This window comes from Meleagris gallopavo, chromosome Z (genome assembly GCF_000146605.3).
Source record: "Meleagris gallopavo isolate NT-WF06-2002-E0010 breed Aviagen turkey brand Nicholas breeding stock chromosome Z, Turkey_5.1, whole genome shotgun sequence".
In the NCBI taxonomy this organism is placed as follows: domain Eukaryota; kingdom Metazoa; phylum Chordata; class Aves; order Galliformes; family Phasianidae; genus Meleagris; species Meleagris gallopavo.
In genome coordinates this window covers 46,494,399-46,502,176 of record NC_015041.2, presented here as the reverse complement: position 1 = coordinate 46,502,176, position 7,778 = coordinate 46,494,399, and the positions used below count along the sequence as shown (strand labels likewise).

At 41.0% G+C, this 7,778-nt stretch overlaps 1 protein-coding gene across 1 annotated transcript in view; it reads right to left on the bottom strand.

Moving 5' to 3' along the window:
• CPLX1 (complexin 1) overlaps nucleotides 1-7,778 on the bottom strand; it is a 540,694-nt gene that overhangs the window by 254,184 nt on the left and 278,732 nt on the right. The window lies entirely within an intron of this gene.

Sequence of the window (7,778 nt, the reverse complement as noted above, 5' to 3'; positions counted from 1 at the left end):
TGTAAATACTGAATAAGGATTCTCTGGTAAAATTGAAAAGCCATAATGTCAGGAAGCATGGATTTATGAACAATAATTATTTCAGGGAAGCTCATTCTTTATCCTTGTTCTGCTAAAGTGGAAACCATTCAAACAACTCATTAAGAGGTGAGAATAACTAAATTAAAGACTGCTGATTTACTGAACTGGTATTGTGTAGTCAGAAACAGAGGTCAAAACAGGAACACGGATCACTGAATGGAACTTAAAGGCTAAACTTGTGCATCATGGTAGATAGAAATCCCTCTCCAGAGGGAGGCTGAATTTGACATAGTTCTAGCTCTGATAGAAAAGTTAGGCAAACAGTGTAATGCTGGCTGTGACTTGGAAATGCTCAAAATGAGAATAAAAAATAACCTCTTAAAATGGTTCTGTCTCTGAAGTATAAAATATCACCATGGAGGACCTCAGTGAGTCTGATCACAGATGTTGCTTGGAAGATACAGGCAGTCAAATGGAACAACTGCTTATCCATGATTGTCATGATGTAATCTTGCAACACAAAGCAAGAGCATGTTTTGATTTTTTAAGATACTGCAGCAGTAAAATTGTTTATCAGAACGTGAGGTTGTGAGATGGCTAGCACGGTGGTTAGCTTCCACTCCTGCACTTGGCCTCTGCGGCTGTGCATACATAATATAATTCATCAGTTGTATGCTTCTGCATGGAATACAAGTACGTTTTAAGTAGGGTTGTTAGAATTTGAATTCTATGTATGTGCAGTTTGAGAAATGCACATTCAGACAAGCAGTTCATGATCACGTAGAATCCAAAACACATCTACTGCGGCCTGCTGATTTGAACAAAAGACAACAACTTCTTTTAGAGGTCTTCAGTTATAAACTCTATGCCTATTCCTGTCTCCTGCTCAGAAATTATTTGCTTTCTGGACCAACTGCAGATCTCTCTTTTTTTTCCATATGCTTTAAGGAGGAGCTGATTATGTTTGGATGACTTATTTGGTTATACAACAATACTATCATGACTGCTGTTTTGTAAGCAACCAATTATTGGCATTATGAATTCTACTTCTGAACAATATATTTCAATAATTTATAGATACCAATGCTAAGAAGAGGTACTTCATGTGAAGTAGAAATTTACTGTATCACATCTTAAAGAAGTTAAATTAACCTCAGAAGCAAAAGAAGCGTGTTTGAAAGACCTGGGCCAGAGCATACAGCACAAAGGAAATACGTGCATAGGAAAGTTGTTAACTTTCAATCTTCTTTACTAGGACCGGACATTTTTTTTCCCCCTACTGCCTACTCTAGCGCTTCATATGCCAAAAACAGCTCCCTCTGTAAAACAGAATTTAGTGTTATGTTGGCAGTGACTAACACTGCCAACTAATCTGGAAATGAGAGGTATCTTAACATTTGGGGGGAGAAAAAAAAAAAGATAACTTCAACATCCCACCATTTGTGCTCCAATCCTCTTACCTGGTCATGAATGTCAACCATCACTGCATTCTGCTGTGGTGGATGAACAGCTGGGCGTAAAATACGAGGAGATACATTCGGTGGGCGAAAAGCTCGGGGCTCTTCTATTGCTTGCTGCTGTCCATAGGAGAGATGGTGATAGTTTTCATCCAGACTAATGGAATTATGTCGAGACAAACGATCTCTCCTAGTTCTCTGACGTCGAACAGGAGGACTGGAAACACATTAAAAAGATTAGAGATTATATAAATGCCACAAGCCCTTCTCAGTAACCAAAACCAAATGAAAATGAAGTTTCAAGACATTTTTTTAAAATGGCCAGCAGGCCTAAGCTTGGGGCAATCCAAAACATGAACACAGACTGGATGATGATCAGACTGAGAGCAGGTCTGCAGAGAATGCTCAGGTGTTGGTGGATATTGGTGGACAAAAATCTCGACATGAGCCAGCAGCACACAACTACAGCTCAGAACAATTTATAACTCAAAGAAAACATCAAAATATTTACCATGTGATCTAGTCAGAAATACTGATGGTATTAAACACAGCATACAGCCTAAACACTTCTCTTGAGCTGCCATGAAGAATCAAAAGTGTTTATCTGTCTCTACAGCCTGTTTACCTTCTTCTGTTTCGTGCAGGTGTGTTGCATCGTTCCCCTGAGAAGTGGTGTTGGTTGGGCCGAGCCAAAGGAGGCTGCCTATTTGATGTCATATCCCATGGTCGCATTGGCGGTGATGAGGCTGGTGACGCCGTCGTATAGTCAAAGACTGAATGGGAAAGGCGTTGTCGCTTGGGGCTGGGACCGTCTTCACTCTGTGCCAGTGAGAAACAAATAAAGCATCTCTAGATGAGCGAATTACAACTATGTTTCAAGATTATCTTGCAGCTAGCATTAGAAGGAAGCATTTACTGCAGACTGCACTGAAACATCTTCAAGTTAATCAACTGCAAGTAGTCATCTATTTATTACTCTTCTAAAACAAATTTGTGATAGCTCCCTAATTCCTGAAGAACAACCAAATTATATTTCAGAAACATGAGGTCACACAGAGAGCTCATTAAGAAAGGATGTAATGAGAAGACAGGACAGGCCACAGTGCCCACACGCAGGTCTCATACAGACGAGCAAACCGACCCGCTGTGGATGCACACAACCGACTCCTTCATACCATTCTTCTGCCCACCCACTCTCTGCTCACCCCCGTTCCTCTTCCCAGCACACAGCTCCACAGGGTCTCCGGCCCGGGCCTTGAGTTTGCATCCCTATCAGCTACAAAGTCCTTATTTGCCTGCAGTTCCTTCATGGTGTGGTTGACCGGACTGGTTTTAGATCTTCTCTAGTCCTTCTTATTTCAGTTTGGCTGGCAGATTTGAATCTCTGTGTACAGTTTCATTTGCTTCTTGCTCTTCCTTATCATTCCATGTGATAAAGTACTTGATCACATAATCTCTCTGCAATAAGCATTCCCACATATTTTTCCCTACTACTGACTGACCAGCTTTAGTTTGGTTTCCATCCCCCTTCCCATTTGTTGGCCACGTTTGGCATCCTGGAGAGTCCCCTCTTAGAATTTCCTGCTTTTCTTAGTATTCCCTCTTGACAATGAAATGCTCCTTGACGAGACACGCTCATAGGAGTATGCACTCTCTCCTTCCACATACATAAAGCAAACTTCCATTAATTGTACACAGAGAAATCATAAGAATGTCAGACACTACAGCTGAGGAAGAATGAGATGAAGACTATTGATGAAAAAGGGACAAACCAACACCTCCTCACTCTTTGCCCTAAACAAGAAATTAAAAGTGTGTGAAAAAATAATGGGAGAAAAAAAATGACTGTATCAACTTCTAAAACAACAAACAAAAAGCTCATGAGCTTCATACATAAAGACTGAGATTTCCTTTAAATGCACCCTCAATATTCTAGACCTTAATAAATCTAGAAAAGAAGTACTACAAAAAAAACAAGTATATGCGATACATTTAAGAATAATGTTCTAAGAATTGCCAAAAAAAAAAAGGGATTAAAACCATATAAGATTACTTCCAAGCCTAATTGCTGCTTTTTTTCCAAGACAAAGTAAAAAATCCAGTTGGACACAGGTCTTTATCACAAAAGATCTGTCTACATACAGATTTACCAGCAAAATCACACTGAGATGATGCACCTTTAGAGGCAAAAGCTCTCTAGAGAGATCTTAGTTGGCAGAATAAACACCATCAATAAGTATCTTGAGCCAGCGTAACCTAGTATGCCCAATGAATTTTAGTGGCTGGTTAGCATATTTCTGTTTTGTTCCTTTTTTTTTTGGGGGGGGGGGGGGGGAAAACGGGGATGAGTGGGTGGCTGAAAACTGTGTGCTAGAACAGCTAGATGACAAAACACTTTTTGCTCAGCCTCTGCAGTGTTAAGCAGGATGTAGAACTCCTGCTTCAACCCACCACCTTCCATAACAACATCTTACCTGTTCTTATGAATACTAAAATACCTGGATCAGGCACCATGACACCACAGGAAGGAACTAAAAAAAAATAATTATGTTTGCTGATTGGGAACACAGCAGTGAAGTGGATGTAAAGTGGGCATGCAGTGAGAAAATAAACATTTGAATAGTGACGTATACACTTTACATCCTCCAGACACCAAATTAAAACCCTAGATCCCAAACATTCAAGACAACTATTGCAAATGATGCGTCAGAAGAAGACTTGTAAGTCCTGCTTAGGCTCCAGTGACAAGCTTCCCTATCAGTAATTATTTTAAATGTCACAATTTTTTTTCTAGCCCACATTCAGTTTCAGATTTGTGACCTATAGACAACTTGAATGCGTGGCTAGCAGAATACACACAAGACAATTTCCTGATGAAGGAACATTACTGCAATGTGAATTTGGCCTAATGAAAACTTGGAAAAGTAGTACAGACTTTCCCAAACCTGAGAGCTGGCTCAAACAATTCAGGCGGTTGAAAGGAAGCCCAGTCAGGCAGCTCTTAAGGTTCAGAAGTCTTAAGAGACAGTATGGTTTACTGTTTCCAGTTCTGAGCTCCCCAGTACAAAACAGAGAGTCCACTGAAGCGTCACTTAGATGACAAAGGGATAGGAGCATCCCTCCTACAAGGAGAGGCTAAGAGAGCTAGGATTTTTCAGCCTGTAGAGAAGGCGGCTCAGAGACGTGTACAAACATATGAAGGTAGAATGCAAAGAATACAGGGCCAGGCTCTTTTCAGTGGTGTCCAGTGCCAGGACAAAAAGCAATGGACATAAACTGGCACACTGCAAGTTCCCTCTGAACACCTGGAAGACCTTCTTTGCTGTGCAGGTGACAGAGCACTGGTACATGTTACCCAGAGAGTCTATGGAGTCCCTTCCTTGGAGATTTTCAGTCCACCTGGATATGATCCGGAGCAACCAGCTCTGGGTAGCTCTGAAGGGATTCACCCAGACAGCCTACATAGGCACCTTCCAGCCACAGTCATTCTGTGATTCTGAGGCAGCACAAAGTAAAGTGGGAAAAGATCTTCACTGAATGTTATGCACTAGGCTTTCAGTAGCGTTCTCCTGTGGAAGCAGGAAAAAGCAAATCAAATAATACTTCAGAGTAGATGTTCAAAAGTTTCTCTACAGAATTATCCTTGTGAGCATGTGTATGGTTTACCACTAAAACTTGGCACACCTCAGATTTTTTAAAATGGTACATAACTGGGCTCTGCTCTTCAGAAAAGACTGTCAAAAGCTGAGAAAGTTATTATGTAACTAGAACTTGAGATGAAAATTTCAGTAGTGACCAAGAAACACTATGCATGACAATAGCCATTTCTATGGTTACAGCAAAAGGCAGAGGAAAAAGAAAAAAACAGGCTCAGAAGAAAACTCCTTTTTGCCTTCATTCTCTGGGTTTAGGCAAGAGGTATTTTGTATTTCAAATTCTAGAAACAGAAGAGTTCTTAGCAGGACTGAAAGGAAATAATTTGAGTAAGGAAGAAAACCTCAATCTTTCTTCATCCTTCTGGAAAGACCATTTCCTAAAGCATTGATGAAGATCGCCAGGCAGAGCATCTGCTCAGCAATATCAGAAGGTGCACTATGAACTCTCACCCCAGCTCATACAATGACTTATCCTTATGATAATGCAAAAGAAAAAACTGGCCAGTACTACAAAAATAAACAGAGCTGAGGTGACAGGCACAAGACTAACAGAAGGAGGACACAGTTGAGTTTGTGCAACTGTCAAGTTTGCCTAGGCCAGAGATATCAGGAGATTTCAGGGATAGGAATAAAACAGTAAGACTTTCAAGATGAAAGGGCTCTTTAGAAAATCAGCAAATAAAATACAGTAATTGTCACAGTGCCTACATGAAGCACAATTGTGTTTTCCTTTTTTTAATTTATTTTCAGTTAAAAAGTTGTGATAAATGCAAAAGATAGTGCTACTGCAAATGATCTAGGAGGTAAAAAGCTCTTAGGACAGAAATGCTGAAAAGCTTCTTATTTTTCTGAGAAGGGAAGGTGAGCATCACCAGCCTTTTTAAAGATGGAAAGCCAACAGAAGAACTCTGATGAAGCAGTTCTGTGTAACTATTTTTCTAAGTGAGGAATAGTTCCAGTGCAATCCAGGCAAACTGGTTGGACAGCAATCAGCAAAAGGCATCATTAAGGTGCAACAGATTTCCTTCTTCTCTCCCACTGTTTTTAAATAGCTGCTGTTAGAATTTTACTGCTGTTGAAGAAAAACGACTTGGCTTTAGACATTTTGACAAATGGAAATCAGAAGAGGGCACCAAAAAGCAAAGGAAGTTTTCATGATCTTTCAGATCTTTCAGAGCTCAGTAAAAGAAGATCAATTCCAAGTCAAGCCTCCACCTCACCGGATGTTTCAAGTCTCAGTGCCTCAACAGTCAATGAAATCCTCAACTTGAAACAGGAAGAAATGAATTTCATACTCCATCTATACTCTTACTCCTACCTTTCAGATTTCTCCTGGGAAAGAGGAAGACCTTTTCAGAAAGATTAAATGACAAAACCTTGAGGAATCTAAAACTTGCTCCATACAAATTCCCATCCAGTTCACGAGCAGTTTAGTCCACACTGATACCAAGCACAAACACATAAGGTTGTTCTGAAAAGCAACGAAACTATAGTTTAAGTTTCAACTTGCTTTTCAGTAGTACTCCTAAAGACCTCACTTGTCTTCATAACTGCAAAAGTTGTGCTACTCTTGAGTACAGATTAGACTTTCTTTGAAGAGCAAAAGAGTAATGTGACTTTGGAAACAATGTCTTTAAACTTTAAACCTACTATAGTCAGAGTAAATCACGTTGAAAAAAATATACGTAGATAGGCTTTTGCTAAGATTCAAATAAGAAAATTTTGACATCCCTAAGTTATGAACCCCGCTAATACATACACTACTTTTCTTGCAATTACTGTTCTTTGCATGTTCTATTTCCTGGTAACAAGCTCAGGGAAACCTTCCCATGTAACACTATGCATGCATGTTTTCTTTTCCATGGGTTTGGTGATTGAGGAAGATACCAACTTCTCATTACAGCGAGCATAGCACCTCACCCACACTGTCTCACTCAATTCTCTGACTGTGCACTGTCCTTTCTAACTGCCCAGACAAATGGAGCTTCCTCTTCTTTTTCAGGACAGCAAGTCTCCAATGCCCCAGCTACAACACCTTGCTAAAGAGAGAAAAAAAACAAAAGGTGTATATATTTCAAGAAACAATGCAATCTGCTGGGCCAGCAAACAGCAAAGTCTCTGAGATGAGGGTAAATGCCATGTATTTAGCAACTGGAAGCAGAGCCGTTGCTCCAGCAGATGGGTGATTATGAACAAGCATGTAAGCAGTGCTGCAGGTCAGGCAGTAACGCCAGGACAAAGTGGGCTCCTGGTGACCAGGGCTGTTTTAGCACTCTGGGTGTCTCACCAAATGGTCAAACAACGCACCAAGAAGAGCATCTGCTCTCACACCCACTTTCATGTGGCTTCACGTCTGCATAAGTAGTAACTACGTGACTACAAAGACTAGCAGTTGAAAGCCAATGCCTCCAGAAAATACCTCAACGCACAACTAGTTTCAAATCACATTTCTTAAGGAAGCGACAAACATCTTCCTGGCCCACAAACGGGAAAGAGGACTCGGTACGCACTGAAAATCCCGAAGGCAGAGCCCCGAGCCACACACCTGAGCAGCGGTCTCCTCCCGAACAGCCGTCCCTTCTCGGCTCGTGACAGCGCAGCGTCCCCCAGGCACACAGGAGCCGCCGTCGCTTCGCCCCGACCC